The sequence below is a fragment of the Schistocerca cancellata genome, chromosome 3 (assembly GCF_023864275.1).
Source record: "Schistocerca cancellata isolate TAMUIC-IGC-003103 chromosome 3, iqSchCanc2.1, whole genome shotgun sequence".
Lineage (NCBI taxonomy): Eukaryota > Metazoa > Arthropoda > Insecta > Orthoptera > Acrididae > Schistocerca > Schistocerca cancellata.
The window spans coordinates 121,273,504-121,291,296 of NC_064628.1; positions in this window are offsets into that span (position 1 = coordinate 121,273,504).

Sequence of the window (17,793 nt, forward strand, 5' to 3'; positions counted from 1 at the left end):
TTTTCCGAACATGTCAGCGATGGTTCAGGCTTAGTAGTCCAAGCATTATCCAGAAGTGATTGCAAAAAGTATCACCTGAACGGAAAAAATATGAGCAATTACAAAATTAAATTTTAAATTGAGTTTCTTTTTAATGAAACTCGATCCAAGATGACAAACATGACCAAAAACAACCGCAAAGTTGTAAAAAGCGGTTTTTCTTAAAGAAGTAAAAAACGAACAAATCCGCAAAGTTATAAGAAACGGTTTTCCTTAAGTAAGTAAAAAACTTAACATTTTTCGAGATATAGGCCTACCTGATTTTTTTTCAGAAAAAAGGCGCTCCTGATAATAAACTATATCTTCTCAGCAGAGGCCCCGACAGTAACAGTTATGGGCTTATGTTCCTTACAAAGAGTTGTGCTGCCATGCATTACATAACTTTTACGATTTTATTTTAACGATCGAAGAACGACTACGAGAAACATACATTTTTGTTGGCGTGTTTTTTAACTATGTCAATTTTTATTTTATGAGAATAACTTTTAAAGAAAGATACTGCTGAATTTTTGCAGACTTTAAAAAAAATGTTTCTGCGGCATTCTAGATCCTGGATAACTTCTTTTTTTTGTAATCTAGTGGACGCAGTTAACATATTACAATAACGCGCTTGATGGAGGTTAATACTGAATACTTGCATTTTCAAGATAAAAATACTGGGATATGTTTTATTGATGTTTGGTGTTGTAAACTGGGTAAAAAAGTGAGGCATGCAACAGCGGAGTGCATCAGCTGCAGCGGGGGGAGGAGAGGCGGAAATCGACATGGGTTCGCTCTGACAATGATCCTAAACGGCTCACGACTGCAAAATCATTGAAGTCTGAGCTTCTGGACCACATACAAACGTCCTATTGGACCTACTCTGGGGTAGCTTAACAAGATAAACAAGAACGTTATAGTCAGTTTTGCATTAGAAGCAAAATAGTCATAGACATATTTAATTTTTATTTAATTTACACTTCGCTTACGTTAACACTGTTTTAGTAATTTTTGTATTATTACAAACGTATTTTTCGGGTAATACCTTAAATCTATCTCTATCCGAATCCCGCTCCAGCTACTGCCGGGTCTGGGTGCTGATGAGTCCTCTCCATTTGGCTTGGTCCTCCCACCACTTTTCTTCCTCCACTTGCTGCCAGGTCACACCTCTCCTTTCTACAGATATTCTCACTCCCATTTTCCACCGTGTTCTTGGGCGCCCTCTAGGTCTTTTCCCATCCATCTTTAGTTCTTCCATAATTTTGGGGAGTCTCTGCCGATGCATCCTCTTAACATGCCCAGACCATCTTAAATTTCTTCTCTCATATTTTCTTGTTTAAGGTCCTTTATAATCTCTACATTCCTTACTCTGTCCATTCTTGTTTTTCCCTTAACTGCTCTGAGAAATTTCATTTCCCCTGCTTGCAGTCTGCTCCAGACCCTTTCTGTCATTGTCTATGTTTCTCCACCAAAGGTGACAATAGGGATGTACAAAAGGAGTTTTGCTCTTTCTAAAACTTCATTATTCCAAATCAGGTGTTTTATTGTTTGGTAGAAATTGCCTCCCTTCTGTAACCTCCTATTAATTTCGTTAGTTATTCTTCCATCCCTAGATATTTCATTCCCTAAATAAGTGAAACTTTCTACCACTTTGAGGGGTTCTCCATTCAAGGTAATATTTCCGTTGATCCCTTTCTCTCTCCCAAATACCATTACTTCACTCTTATCTTTATTTATTTTTAATCCATACCTTTTCATTGTTTCCTTCCACGCATCAAGCTGTAACTGTACATCTACCTCTTTATCACCCCATATTACCATATCATCCGCAAAAATCATCTTTTTGTCTTTTTCTTTTACTATATCTTTAACTACCCTATTCATTCCCTCCATCACAACATTAAAAGGTTCAGGAGTTACTTCCTTGCTTAAGTCCTTGTCTTATTTCGAAGTATTCAGAGTTCCCCAATGGTGTTCTAATTCTACAATTGTGTCGTCTGTACATTGTCTTTATAACATTAATGTATCCATCTTCTATATCTATCTTCTTCATTTCTTCCCAGAGTCTTTTCCTGTCAACTGAGTCATATGCCTTTTCTATGTCTATAAAAACCATTATCACCCTTTTGTTATACTCCCAACTTTTTTCCATCAGTTGACGGATAGAAAATATCAGGTCGATCGTGCTTCTTCCTTTCCTAAACCCATGCTGTTCTTCACTCAGCTCCTTTTCTATCTTTTCACTTATTCGATTTAGCAAAATTCTTTCAAAAATCTTGGCTGTATGACTCATAAGGGTTATTCCTCTGTAGTTTTTAAAAAGTCTTTTATTGCCTTTCTTGAAGATGGAAACAATGTCTCCTGTTCTCCAGTCATCAGGTATTGTACTATTTCTCCACACGCTTGATAGTACTCTATACAGCCACTGCATTCCCACTGGATCTGCTGCTCTTATCATGTCCACTGATACTTCATCAAGTCCTGGGGCTTTCCCCCCATTCATCTTCTTCACAGCTTTTTCCATTTCTTCCCGTGTAATTTGTCCTAATTCTGCTTCCCAGCTTCTCTCAATTTCTCCATTATTTGTTGTTTCCTCGTGTACCTGCTCCTCAGCGCTTAACAGCTTCTTAAAATGTTCTTTCCAGAGATCTTTTATATTCCCTGGATCTTCAATAATGGTACCGTCCTCTGTTTCCATCTTTACTGGTACTTCAGAAGCCTTCCTTTTATTTTTCATCATTTTATACAACATTTTCTTATTGCTCTTCACATCTTGTTCAAGTTTTTTTGTAAACTCTTCCCATGCCTTTTTCTTTGCTGTTTCCACTATTTCTTTGCACATCTTCTTTTCTTCTATATATCTTTTATGGTCTTCATCATTTTTAGTGTTCCACCACTTTCTCCATGCTCCATGTTTTCTTCTAACTGCATGGATTGTGGTGTCATCCCACTAACTTGTCTGTCTTACTTTTTCCTTTCCAGATGTTCTGCCACATACTTTTTGTGCTGCTTCGACTAAAGTGTCTTTGAATAAACTCCATTCTTTTTCTACATAGCAGAAAACTTCTTTTGGAAATTTTTGTGTGATTAATTCTCTGTACTTCTCAGCACATTCACTCTCCTTCAGTTTCCAATCCCGTATCCTCATCACTTTCTTCTGTTTTCTATTTTTCACACACTGATTCATTTTCCATTGTCCCACCAGTAATCTATGGTCTCCATCTGCACTCACACTTGGAATTATCTTCACATTTGTTACTTTCTCTCCCCATTCCCTATCTACTAGAATATAATCAATTCCACTCTCGGTTCTTCCATCCCAACTGTATCTGGTGATAACATGATTTTCTCTCTTCATAAACCAGCTGTTTGCTATTTCCATTCCATTCCTCTGGCACAAATCCTTAATACCTTAAATATTTTACTTAATTAATAATACTTACGTTATCCTGATGCTGGTTTAACACTTATTTCATTACCTGATTATTTTTAGTATAAAATTACATAAATGCAACGTATCAGTTACTAATACCAGAAACCAATAAAACACATCCTGTTAGTTGTTACTTGAAAATATAAGTATTCAAAATAAACTCCATCAAACACACGGCTGTAAATGTTAACTGCATCCACTAGAGTTTCTAAAAAGTTATCTCGATTACACAAGGTTGTTGCGACATTTTTTTGTAAATTCGTGAAAAAGTCACCAACTTATTACTTTAAAAGTTATTTTAGCAACTACAAAAATTGAGATAGCTAAATAAACTGGCCTCAAAACTGCAATTTTTTCGAAGTCGTTTTTTAATCCTCACATCTACCAATATCGTAAAAATTATTTAATAACGTGATAGAGCAAATCTTTGTGAAGAAAATAAGCCTAAAACTGTTACTGTAGGGCCATCTGCTGACAAGATGTAGGGAACGCCTTTTTTTTTTTTTTTTTCAAACAACAGATACACCTCGAGGATAATACTTTTTAATTCTTCAAACAAGTACTTTTTGAACTTACAATGGGCTATATTTACAGTCATATAGTAAGTATGGGAAAGTGAATGTTAACGTTTTAAAGAGAATCCAGTTTTCGACGGTTTTTTTCGTTGTACCACTAAGTGTGGCAAAGCAATCGATACTTACAAAAAGCAAGCCCTTCAACTTTCCCTTTTTACGTTTTTCAATCATAGCTATAGTTTTTTACTCATTTCAGAAAAACCGTTTTTTGTAACTTTGCGGAGTTTTTTGGTCATGCTCGCCATATTGGATCGAATTTCATGAAAAAGAAATTCAACTTAAAATTTAATTTCCTAATCACTCATATTCTTTGTTTTCAGGTAATAAATTTAGCAAATTTAGCATGTGCCTGTCACTGAGTATTTGGACTACAGGCACTGGGACAGTCATAACGACAGCATGATCATTGTCTAAAGTACAATTTTTTTGCTGTAACACTGCTTTGCCTATTAAACCACTCAGTTATCACATGCCAATTTACTAAAGGTAAGTCTGAAGACTGATTCGCAGCAGATATGAGTAGTGAGGCAAGGCTGTTTCAGGGTGTCTTGTTAGTCTGGGTTGCCTACATTCAGGGGCACATATACATTCAGAGGCAAATCTATAGTTCTCTTTTGATTGAAATGTTCTTAACCTATTGTTCTGCTGAGAGGATTATGACCCTGTGGGAATAATCTGTCCTGAGATCTGTCCTGAGAAACCTTCCCCCCCTCCTCATTTTGCTCCTCCCCCAAACCCCTTAGGAAACCTCCAACCCTCCCCCTCTTTATACAGGTACACCTTCAGGCCTTGGGTATTCGAATAGCCCCCTTTCACTTTATCAATTTGATTGATTGCTTAATTAAATTGATCAATTAATTAACCTCACCCTCTCTGGTAAGCCCGCAACCCCCCTTACCTACCTGGAAACTGGAGGCTCTGTACTGGAGAGGAAGGGACTCATCACAGGAAATTCAATTACATAGCGGAGGGTACATTGTTTATATATAAAAAATTCATTTGGCAGAGATTACACCTCTTTTACTCATCATTCTGTGCTGTTTGGGAAGATGTAGGTCTTGTAAAATACATCGAAAAGAAGTAATTGAATCGATCGCTTTTTTTTATTCCAGTCACAAAGAAATACCGTCATGAAACACACGTCACACTTAATTACAGTGTTAAAAATCATTTGATCACTAAGCATGCACAGTCCACTGGTCTGCAACCAGTCCCAGCTAGTGCCACCCGTGCAGGCTGCCTGGAGTCAGGGTGCTGTGGGAGCCCCGTGAATCAATGTGTCCCTCAGCGGCCATACCACACGCCTGTGTCCAAGAACTGTCCACTTGGGCCCCGTGACTGATAGACTGGATGTTATGATAATCCCCAAGCAAAAGCGTCAGGTGGTGGTAACCCTTAGATACTTGATATCTGAGAAATTCCTGTCAAAACACGAACTCTCTCTCTATCTCCTCCTGTAGCATGCAAACACTGGGCCTGCATGCGCCACTGGTCATGGTTAGACTGAACCGCAAACAAAACAGCGTTTGCCTGGAAAACTACTGCGGAATACTGACACACACGAGAACTGCTTCGAAGCAAATGCCTGACTGAGAATGGATTCTGTCTTGGGGTCTAAGCTACTGTCTGTGCTGGAGAGGAAGGATCTCATGACAGAAATTCATTATCTATAAAATTCAGTTTGCAGAGGCTGGATCTTACTTTTACTGGGTGGGAAAAGCTCACATCCAGCAGCTACATATCCTAATTACGTAATTACACTGCAGCAGGTTCAAGCTGTCGTCTTATTGGAAAATTTTCATGTATGCACTCAGCTTGATATGCAGGGTTCGACTGAGCTAGTGCACAGTGACATCACTAGAGGATGTCCCATCCCTCCACCCCTCACTCCCTCCCTCCTGACCCTTCCCAAAAAAATAGGTTGGAAAAAACTCACTCTGTGCTTCGCAGGAAGAATCTCACGACACGAAATTCAAATCAAAGTGAATAATATATTGATACACATTCTTTATTTAATCAGTTTTCAGAAGACAGGGTCCCCCCACTTCGGTAAACATCATGACTGCACCCTCCATCCTTGCTCTCTGTAACATAATAACTGTAATCACCAGAGAATGAAATGAAGTGCAGTATAGCAGACACGATTTGGGGTCTCCCATGCTTGTATCCATCGTCAGGACGCCGCCACGAAGATGAAAACAGTCCATTGTCCCGATTACAGATCACGTTACTAAACACCATCAACCATGGACCTGATATCGGCCTCCTTTGATCTCACAGTTCGCAAACGAAGCATCAAGTGGTGGTATTCTGTTGATCAGCAAATTAGAGACTCAATTCCTGTCTCTGTCTCTCTCAGGAGGCCACTCCCTGATTGTCTGTGTGAACCAACGTCTCCAAACACGAAGATGGGGGTTATCATCTCTCCTCAGAATCCCGTATTCCTATTGGCTAATCCTGGAGACAAATGGAAAGCTCACGCAATTTCGATATCAAACAATAGAGTGAACTAATCCATTTGCACTGCCCCGTGAAATTAATTGTTTAACAATTTACAAGAGTCAAATAAGTCACTTAAAACATACACTTCCAACTTACGATGACCCTTCTTCATAATGAAACATATTACTGATGTGATGTATTGAGAAGTACTAAACATCCCCGGCCATGGAGGCCATCTGGAGATGACTGGAGCGGTAGGAATTCAGATGTTATCAATAAGTCCAGCGCAAACATCCATCATTATGAATCTTATCTCACACAACACACTCACGTCCGCCTCTGTCTCGCTCACCCAACACATTGGTCGCTTCGCCAGCCCTTGCTGCTATGGACAATATCAGACAGGTGGGCGCAATTTTTGTACCCAGCCCTGGCTGAGCTAATCTGTTACTTCCGGTCCCCAACTCCTCGTGACTGCCAATGCAGCTAACTGCAGTGTGCTGTGAAACAAGCAGCTGCAGCTTGGACGTATACAGCAGTTATAAACAATTCCACCCCAACGTAACCCACCAGTTTAAAAATCTTCTTCGTGTCTCACGAGAAATGTAGATGTATCACTTTTAGACGAGTTATTTTCGAAGATTGAAGAAATGGGACAATACAAGCGTTTTCACATCACTGAAGCATCGTTACTTGTTGTGAAAATCCTGTACAGGACTATAGCATAGGCTATATTCCGGCTACGTATCCTCTCATCAGGTAGAAAAACGTCTTTTCTTATTTGTCATGTCCTGCATCACAGGACTAGAATATTAAGCCCATTTTTGGCTCATGATGGACTTCCAAGATCTGCCACTGTTGCAGGACACCTCCTCACTTTCCGACTCTCTTTTCTTTTTTCAGTAGTCGGATTACACTCATCAGGTAGTTGACATTGGAATCCCTGGAGGGAAGACGATGTTCTTTTCGAGGAACAGTATTGAGAACTGACATTTGAAACTGGCCACAGAACGATTCCAGCGCCGGCAACATACATCTCATACAAGAACCACGCTATTAAAACCACTATCACAACGACTATGTTATTGTCACCGTGCAAAAAAAGTGATCTAGGTTCTACAGGCACACACAAGAGTCGCTGATAGCGTTACGCTTTCTGTTAGAAATGCTTTCTGCGATTTGGAATCAAGTCTCTCCATTCAACCACATACCTGTGTTGGATCCTGTGGAGATGTCTTTTAATGATAACAACCACTGGTGAATCATATTCATGTCACTCTCACATCCCAAAACAAGTCACCTTTTTCGAACCTCTCTACTACAGCAAAACTCCAATATGGTATTTTAGTCAGTCCTTCTCCATCTTGCAACTGGTCCTCAGTCTCTGCCCTGTCCTCCCTACAGCTTAGTCAGTGTAATTGTCCCAACGTATGTTGGAACTGAGCAGAAGTTGGAGAGCACTATATCTGCCACCTTCTACAACCTGTGTAGAAAGAGTTTGAGCTGAGCTAATGCGACGGGACTGTCTTTTTTGGCTACTCAGTGGAAATGGTGCCGTGTTGTTATAGCTCTGCCAATGGTGTACAGTGTGTAAGGTCAGCACTAAACGAAGCTTTCTTCTGCAACACGAGCTAGTAGTAGAAATAGACAGTACAGGAACTATAAGTAGGATGAGGATTTTGCTACTGCATTGTGGTGCATCTGCAAACTATATACAAGTACTGCAGTCCAAAGGAGTTCTGTGTCCCTCACGGGTGGATTCAAGTCTTTCACCAAAACATTCTCTGTACCATCCAACAGAAAAAAACTACGAACTACAAATGCTCCACTAACATCATCCGACAGAGAACTCGATAATATTTTGGTGTGTCTCTGTCTTCTGATATATATATATATATATATATATATATATATATATATATATATATATATATATATATACCTATCTAAAACAAATACTGTATGCATGCTGGCATCGAGAATATTTGGCGATCCTATTAAGTTTGAAGGTATTGATCCATTGGAGCACATGGGCAGTGACCAAAGTCACTTACACAGTCCAGTGTAAAGTTCCATTGCCAGTACTGTAGAAGGGCCATATCTCATAGAATACCAGTCGCAAAAGAGGGTCCTTTCTTGTTGTTTGATACACTGTTTTTTTTCTGTTGTAATGCATCCAAGAATTGCACTACTACAGCTTTGCACACAGCCATACATGTTGTTTCTTCCACCACGACTTTAAGGTACAGTATGTGTCAGGTTCTAAACTGATATTAACATGTTTTATCAATTGGCTCTCACATAAAACTGGACATCGCACACTGAAAATTACTTTGCTGTGCTCCAACAACACATATACACTAGATGACTGAAATAAAAAACAGTCATAACATAAGGAAACTGGAAGAGTTTTCTGGCATTGTGGAGCATTCCAAACAGCTGTCTGAAGGTGACTGATGACCACTACATTTAAACTCATCTTTCACAGTGATGGGATAGCAGATGGCTCGGTGTGCTGTTTCGATTGATTTTTCCTATTTTGGTCACGTATGAGATCACTGTTTCAGATCTAGCCATCCCCAGAAGGTGTTGTCCTTTTACCAAAACTCTTTTCCCATCTCCATCAAGTGATGTCGTTCAATGACTAGGTGGTAATCAGCAGCGTACAAGTGAGCAGATGGAATGGAAAAGACGCCATCAATGTACTGTAATAAGCATCACAGTTGATAGTGTGATCAATTTTAGCAGTTTTACCATTTTTTAATGCCAGAGAAGGATCTACGTGTTTCTAGCACCTCGATCATAGGGCGTAATTTATGATCATGACTGCCAATCTTTCCCTATGGGGAGTCACAGAGCATTCTCGCATTCTTAGGACAATCGCAGATTTAATTTGCAGCTGACCAGAAGTAGACTGCTACATTCCATGTATCGTGAAGGAGCAGAGTGAGCCGAGTCCATAACTACTGTTCTGCACCAATCTTACTCATGGCACAAGATCTCTCCAGATGCGTGCATATCAAGGAGGTTGGCATCCCTCATCGGTGTGTAGTAGATATGAAAGTGTTGTGATGATATAACAGATGGTTATGAAGAAGAAACGTGTGGTTTATGCATGATGAAGCACCAAACAGATGTAGTCTGAAGCATTTTACATAAATCTACTGTGCTATCAATTCAGAAATATTATTCTAGTGTCAGAGGTCAGTACAAAGGAGATATTGGTGAGAGAGAATATGAACACGTGCATTCCTAAGATTACACAGTTCTGCGCTTAAAACACGCAATAACACTAGAGTGATGTGGCTTCCGACTGATTAATCGTATGGAATGTGTTAATACTACAATGTAAGAAATATATCCCCAGCGCATGACACATATTATCCATGCAAGTTTCTCTACGATAAACTATGGCAACAATCTGTATAATGATAAAACTACTACCTTGCACACCAAAGAAAATTTCGATTCCTTACAACACAGACACTACATAGGTTTCCAGATGTTCATGAATTGCCCTCTCCCCAATGATCCACTTGCATGAATTTAGGATAGGACGAACATATCTTTGAAAGATATTTGAATCTCTCGCTACACAGGGAGAGACGAGCATAGTAGTAAAATCAGATGTATTGCCGAGTTTACAAAGTGATATGCAGTATAAACCTTATGTTTACAACTTCTCTATGCTGTTACCTTAAGAGAGAGTCTGAAAGTGAGGAGGTGTCCTATGACAGTGGTAGGTCTTGGCATTCCATCATGAGCCAAAAATGAGTTTAATATTCTAGTCCTGTGATACGGGACTTGACGGATAAGAGAAGACGCTTTTCTACCTGATGAGAGGATACTTAGCCGGAATATAGCCTATGCTATAGTCCTGTACAGGATTTTCACAACAAGTAACGATGCTTCAGTGATGTGAAAACGCTTGTATTGTCCCATTTCATCAATCTACGAAAATAGCTCGTGTAAAAGGGGTAAATCTACATTTCTCGTGAGAAATTAGGTGTACGGTCATCACTGCCTCAGATTGGGTGAAGAAAATTTTAAACTGATGGGTCTAGGTTGGGATGGAATTGCTTAGAACTGCTGTATATGTCCAAGCTGCAGCTGCTTGTTTCGCAGCACACTGTGGGTGGCTGCAGCAGCGGTCATGAGGAGTCGGGGACTGGAAGTAACGGATTAGCTCAGCCTGGGCTGGGTTCAAAGATTGTGCTGACCTGTCTGATCTTGTCCATGGCAGCAAGGGCTGGCAAAGCGACCAGTGTGCTGGGCGAGCGCGACAGAGGTGGACGTGAGTGTTTTGTGTGAGAGAAGATTTATAATGATGAATGTTTGAGCTGGGCTTATTGATAACAACTGAATTCCTACCACTCCAATCGTCCCTGGATGCCCTCCATGGCCAGGGGCAGTGCACTCTGACATACACGCCAACCACAGCTGGGGCTGTGGTCGTGGCTGTAGTTTCCTCTGGTCCCTGAATGTTGGCGATGTACGAGTGCACAGGCGCACTGTGTGTAGACGTCTGGGAGGTGAGTGCGTGGATAGTGCAAGTCTTTCAGCATTCTCTGACATCTACCCATAGCATCTACTGTTAGGGACTGGGTCATGGTTTGAGAGTATCATGTTTAGCACTTCTCAATACATCACAGTGGATTCTGTCTTGCAGTGGTATTTGCTGTTGTCTCTATCCTATCACGCAGCAGAGCCTTCCTTCTCCCGAATGTGGTGGAGAGAATCAATTAGGGATCAAATTCCCAACTGATGGCGATCTCTGCCATCTAGCTGTGACAACTTATTGCTATGGACTGGATCATGGTTTAAGTGTGTCGTGTTTAGTGCTTCTCAATACATTGCAGTGGACTCTATGTTGTAGTGCTATTTGCTGTTGTCTCTATACTATCATGCAGTAGAACCATGCTCCCTCCTTCCGAATGTAGTGGAGAGAACCAATTTAGGAAGTCTATAGTACTTTTGAAAACCCAATCGTGACATCAAATTCCTGATTGATCAATTTACTGCTTCCAATATTCGTACTGCACGCAGGCATACTTTTGTTATGGGTCGGCATGGTCAGCATGGGTGTGGGTCCATGCCATCTCTCCCAGTTGGCATGGACGGGGCAACCCTGCAGTCGACGGATGGCATGCTTCATGATCGCGAGTTTATGTGATAGTCAGGATCTTTTTTTCCACCTGATATGCTTAGTGGAAACGTTGTGGTGGAGGACAGTGTTTATGCTCTCAAACGTTGATGCATACAAGACAGGGTGTACATACATAAAGTCTGGGAACACTTTCAATTATTTATTGCACAAGGACCAAATATTGTACAGGTATCATACATATGTCATTTTGAAAAGAAACCCGGAAAGTTTTTTTTTCATGTATACCGCCACAGCGTAGTTTGGTAATTTGCCGATAGTCAGCACTGGTCGCAAACATGGCGAGTTCAGGTGCGGAGCGAGCTTTCTGTGTGTTGGAGTTCGACAAAAACAAGTGTGCTACAGCTGATCAACGGATGTTTAGAACCAAGTACAGTAAGAAGCCACCAAAAAGGAAACGCATTTATCACTGGCACAACAAATTCGTTACAACGGGTTGCTTGTGACCGGCAAAGAGAAGATGTCCCAGTGTGAATGAAGTGAATGTGGAGCACATATAAGAGATATTCATAAGGAGTCCAAAAAAATCGGTGTGTCGTGCATCCCGTGTACTTGAAATGACTCCAATAAGTCTGGAAAGTCCTGTGACAGAATCTGTCTATGAAACCATTCAAATTGGAGCTAGCGCAGGAGCTCAATGACGATGACAAAGACAAGCGTTTTGAATTTTGTTCGCAGTTGCAACAATTGAATGAAGGTGGGGATGGCATTGTTGATCGCTTAATTTTTAGTGACGAAGCTACGTTTCACATTGATGGGAAAGTGAACAGGCATAATTGTCGAATTTGGAGTACAAAGCATCCACACAAATGAATTGAATTTGAGTGTGATTCCCGAAAGGTAAAAGTTTTTTGTGCCTTGTCACATCGAAAACTGTAAGGGGCATTCTTCTTTGCTGAGAGCACTGTCACTGGATATTCCTCCTTGGACACGTTGCAGCAATTGCTGATGCCTCAAATACAATTGGACTCTCCATTCATCTTTCAGCAGGATGGGGCTCCACCCCATTTTCATCATGAAGTTCGTGGGTACCTAAACATGGAGCTGCCGCTACAGAAAGGGACAGTTGTTTCATGAAATGGCCTCCCCCGATCACCAGATCTCACTCCATGTGATTTTTTTCTGTGGGGACACATTAAAGATCTGGTGTATGTACCGCCTCTACCACGTGATGTAGCTGAGCTCCAGGAGGGAATACGGGAAGCGACTGCCACAGTCGACAATGCCGTGCTGGGATGGGTATGGCAGTAATTAAATCACCATATTGACAACTGCCAGGTCACTCATGGTTCACATATCGATTAAAAAAAAAAAAAAACTTTCAGGTTTTCTCTTCAAAATTCTATATGTATTAGATCTGTACAATGTTTAGTTCTTTAATAATAATTGAAAATGTTCCCAGACTTTATGTATACCCTGTATGTAGTACTACATCCTATTTGTGACGGAAATTTCATTACTCGATTTGCAGAATGTTTGCAAGTAATACTCAAATGTTGGAAACATGTTTTGCTATGAAGAAGGGTCATCATAAGTTGGAAGTGAATCTTTTAAGTTAGCTATTTGACCCTTGTCAATTGTTAAACAATTAATTTCATTGTGTAGTGCACATGGATTATTTCACTTTATTTTTTGTTATCGAATTTGCATCAGCTCTACCTTTGTATCCAGCATTAGCCAATAGGAATATAGTATTCTGAGGAAAAATGATCATCTCCATCTTCATGTTTGGAGACATTTGTTCACAGTCAAGAAGAGAGTGGTCTCTTGAGAGAGACAGAGACAGGAATAGGAATTGGGATATGCAGTTGCTGGATGTGAGCTTTTCCGACCAAATGAACATGAGATCCAGCACTTGCGAATTGAATTTTATAGATAAACAGTATATCCTATGCTAAATAAATGAATTTCCTGTCATGAAATCCTTCCTCTACATCTCAGGCAGTAGCTTAGAGCCCATGACAGAATCCATTCTCAGTCAGGCATTTGCCTTGGAAGCAGTTTTCATGAGTGTCGGTATTCCACAGTGGTTTACTGGGTAAATGCTGTTTTGTTTGCAGATTGGTCTGTCCACGACTGCAGCTGCACGCAAGCCCAGCAGTGGCATCCTACAGGAGGGGAAAGGGAGACAGAGAGCACATGTTTAGACAGGAATTTGTCGGATATCAAGCATCAGTGGGTTACTGCCACTTGATGCTTTTGTTTAGGGAATAGCTTGTCATCCAGTCTGTCAGTTGTGGGGCCTGAGTAGACATCTCTTGGACATAGGCACATAGTGTGGCCACTGACAGACACATTGGTTCATGTAGCTGCCGTGGCACCCCGACTCAGGGCAGCCTATGTGGGTGGCTCTAGGTGGTACAGGGTGTGGTCCAGCAGATGGTACGTGCTTTGCAATTGAATGATTTATAACAGTGTAATTATGTGTGATTGGTGTTTTGGATGGTATTCTTTGCACAATTGGAATGCTGAGCAAGAGAGACCCCACCTCTGTGAAATGAATTTTTTATAAGTAAACAATATACCCACTGCTACGTAATTGAATTTCCTGTCATGAGATCCCTCCTCTCCAGGTAGAGGCGAGAGGGCAGGGGAGCTAGGGGTTTACTAGAGAGGGAGGGATTAACTAGTGATTAATTTAATTAAGTAGTCAGTCAATTTGATAGAGAGAGAGGGGCTCCTTGAATAACTCAGGCCTGAAAGTGTACCTGTATGAGTTAGGGGGAGGGGGTAGGGTTGGAGGTTTCCTGAGAGGTTGGGCAGGAGGGGTAGGGGTAGGGGAGGTTTCTCAGAAGGACAGATTATCCACAGGGGGTCATAATACTCTTAGCAGAACAATAGGTTAAGGGCTTGTCAATCAAAAGAGAACAATAGATTTGCCCCTGAACATATACTTGCCCTGAATGTAGACAGGCTGCACTAACAAAACTCCCTGAAAGCAGCCTTCCCCACTACTGATATGTACTTTCATGGCAGACCAAGGTGACCGATAAAATCGAAGTGCAGGTACAATATGGTTCATCGGTCACAGTGTGGTCTATACTAGTGAAATGCACTATTTGGGCCTTTTCCTCAAGGTTTATCTTCAATTTTGATTCATTTGTCAGAGAAAGTCCATATTGTTGTAATTTCTGTGCTGTAGTCAGATAGCTGTTTCTTCGCCTCGTTTAGGAAAGGCTCAGGATTAACATCTAAAGGAGTTTTACTGTTTACGATAGTCAGCTTTAAATTTATGAACATTGTAAAAAAAAGAAAAAACACAAGACCTTCATACATTCCAGCATATATGAATATATGTTTCTTACTTTTAATGTGTTTGTTCTGAGTTTCTATAGGATTCATATCATTTATCAAGAAGCTTTGCAATTTCTTTCCAAAAATGTATGCTCACATTTCACAACAGTCACATAAATTCGATTTAAACCGTTCCTTAAATTTGGAGGGTATCAGCATGTCACTCAGTAATTTAAACAAAGCATTTTCAAAGATCGTTGTATTGTGAGTGTTAAGTAAGCACTTTCGGCGAAAGCTGTTGAATCTGTTCCTTTAACGATTCTATCGATACTGATTTAGCCTATACGTTCTGTCTACTCCCACAAGTTCAGGATCCTGCCAGTACCACTTGCGCATTTTAATCGTCTGAAAGAAAATGAGTGCAACCAAGCTTGTCGCAAAATCACTGACAAAATGAACGCAAGCGTGTCGTGATTGTTAACGCCTTCCAATTTGCTCTACATCGCTTAATGGCGACACTTTCAGTTTTTTAGCAGCAAAATTGACATCACACGAAGTCGCTTTCAACCCAAATACTGTCCTGACGTAATTGGCAACAAGTTTCTGATTAGCGCGCAGCTCAGCCGTGCTGTTCACAAATTCAGCTGCTTCTTCAGTTAACCTTCTCTGCATAGGATAAAGCTTAAACAATACTACTACTATTACTACGTGATCAGGCCCAGTGGACCGCACGCATCTACAAGTTTCCTCCTCCACTGTATTCTGTCCATTTCTGCTATCCGCCATCCGTTCACATCTATTGACACTTGGTTTAAATCTTCATGGAGTCCATCCCTCCAACGCTTCTTGGGTCTCCCTGGCGGTCTCTTTCCTGTAGGTGTGAAATCCAGGAGCTTCCGAGGCCATCTGTGATCCTCCATCCGGGCCACATGTCTGGCCCACTGCATTCTTTTGGCTTTGACATTTCCTGCTATGTTGGGCTGCTGGTATAGTTCCTCAAGCTCTTGGTTGTATCTGATCCTCCATTCGCCTGTATCTGCATCCAGAACCGGACCGAAGATCTTCCGAAGCACTTTTCTCTCAAAAACAAGGAGCTTATGGAAGTTCTGTTTCCGGATACTCGATGTCTCACAGCCATATAGAACAACAGGCTGGATCAGGGTTTTGCACAGTCGAATCTTGAACTGACTGGAGAGATATTTGGACCGAAGCAGTTGTGCTAAGCTGTGGTAAGATCGATTTCCTGCTTGTATTCCGGCATTGATCTCTGCTTCACATGACGAGTTCTCAGTGAAAAGTGCCCCTAGGTATTTGAATTCTTGCACTCTCTTGTAGGAATGGTCCCCAACCTGCAGTGATTGTAGATGATCAGCAGAGTGACAATGATCACGCGTCATAACGAGGTACTCTGTCTTGGCTTCGTTTATGTTTAGCCCAAATTTGCTGACAGCCTCCTTTAGTGCTTTGGTCATTTGCTTCAACTCCTCTTCCGACCTAGAGAGTAAACAGATGTCGTCTGCATAAGCTAAGTATGCCACTCTCTTTCCTTCGATTTCAATCCCTTCGTTCTCTTGGAAGGTCTCGCGTACGATCTTCTCGAGGGCAAAGTTGAACAGGATAGGGGACAACCCATCTCCTTGCCTGAGTCCTGTCACAATTTCAAACTCCTCAGTTACGCGATTTCCCATCTTCACCTTTGCACGTGTTTCGTTCAGACAGATCTTTATCAGATTGATGAGTTTCTCTGCTATGCCAACGAATAAAATATGCAAATCTTTACCATATTCACCCAGTTTCTCAGTGAGCTGCCAGAGACTAAAGATGTGATCTACTGTTGACCGTCCTGGCCGGAAACCTCCCTGGTACTCCCCAATCACCGATTCTGCCACTGGGTGAATTCTATGTACGAGGCAATTGGACAGGATCTTATAGCAGACGTTAAGTAGGGCGATTCCTCGATAGTTGTCACATTTCAGTTCGTCGCCCTTCTTACGTATTGGACAAATCAGAGCTGTTTTCTATTCTCCTGGTAGTTCTTCTTTAGTCCATATTGCCTGTATCAGTCGGTGTATTTTTTCTGCAAGTTTCTCTCCTCCTGCCAGGATCATTTCAGCCTGTATTCCATCTTCACCTGAACTCTTATCCTGTTTAAGGTGTCTGATTCTGGTTTTTATCTCATCCAGGGTAGGTGGGGGATAGTCTGCACCGGCTGTAACTGGGTACTGGAAATCAAACTGCAGTTCGGGTTCATCACAATTTAGCAGCTGTCGAAAGTACTCTTTCCATCTCTCAGCTATGTCCCTATAGTTCGTCCGGGTCTTATCACGGGAATCTTTGACAAATTTCTGCTTGGCCTGGTGACCTTTGCAGAGGTACTTCACCTTCTGAAACATTTCCTGTCTTTTGTCCTCTGAAGTCTGTTTCTGCTTCAATGATGATATTCCTTATGTATTTCCTCTTTGCTCTTCTGAGAACTGCTTGTGTAGTCTTTCGGACCTCCTCAAATTGTGCTTCGGCCTGTGCCAGATTTGTCACCTTCAGCCACTTGTTCCTGGCTTCCTTTCTCCTTTCCAGGGCATCTGCACATTCCTTTCCAAACCAGATCTTCTTGCCCACTGGGTTTCCCATGAGTTTTCCTTTGCTGTATCCCTAACTGAGCTCTGGATGTTTCCCCACATTAGTTCAAGGTCCTGATTCGCGTCCATTTCACTGAGTGCTTCAAAGCGGTTACTTAGTTGCAACTGGTATCCGGTCTTCGTTGCCTCATCTTTCAGTTTCTCCACATGGTACCTTTCCACTCTTTTTAACCTAGGCCCCGTTCTTCCTTTACACTGTATGTTTAAACGGCCTCTGGCCAGGAAATGATCACTCCCACCTTTGGCACCTTGCGCTGTCTTAAAGTCTAACACCCATCTCTTGGCTCTGAG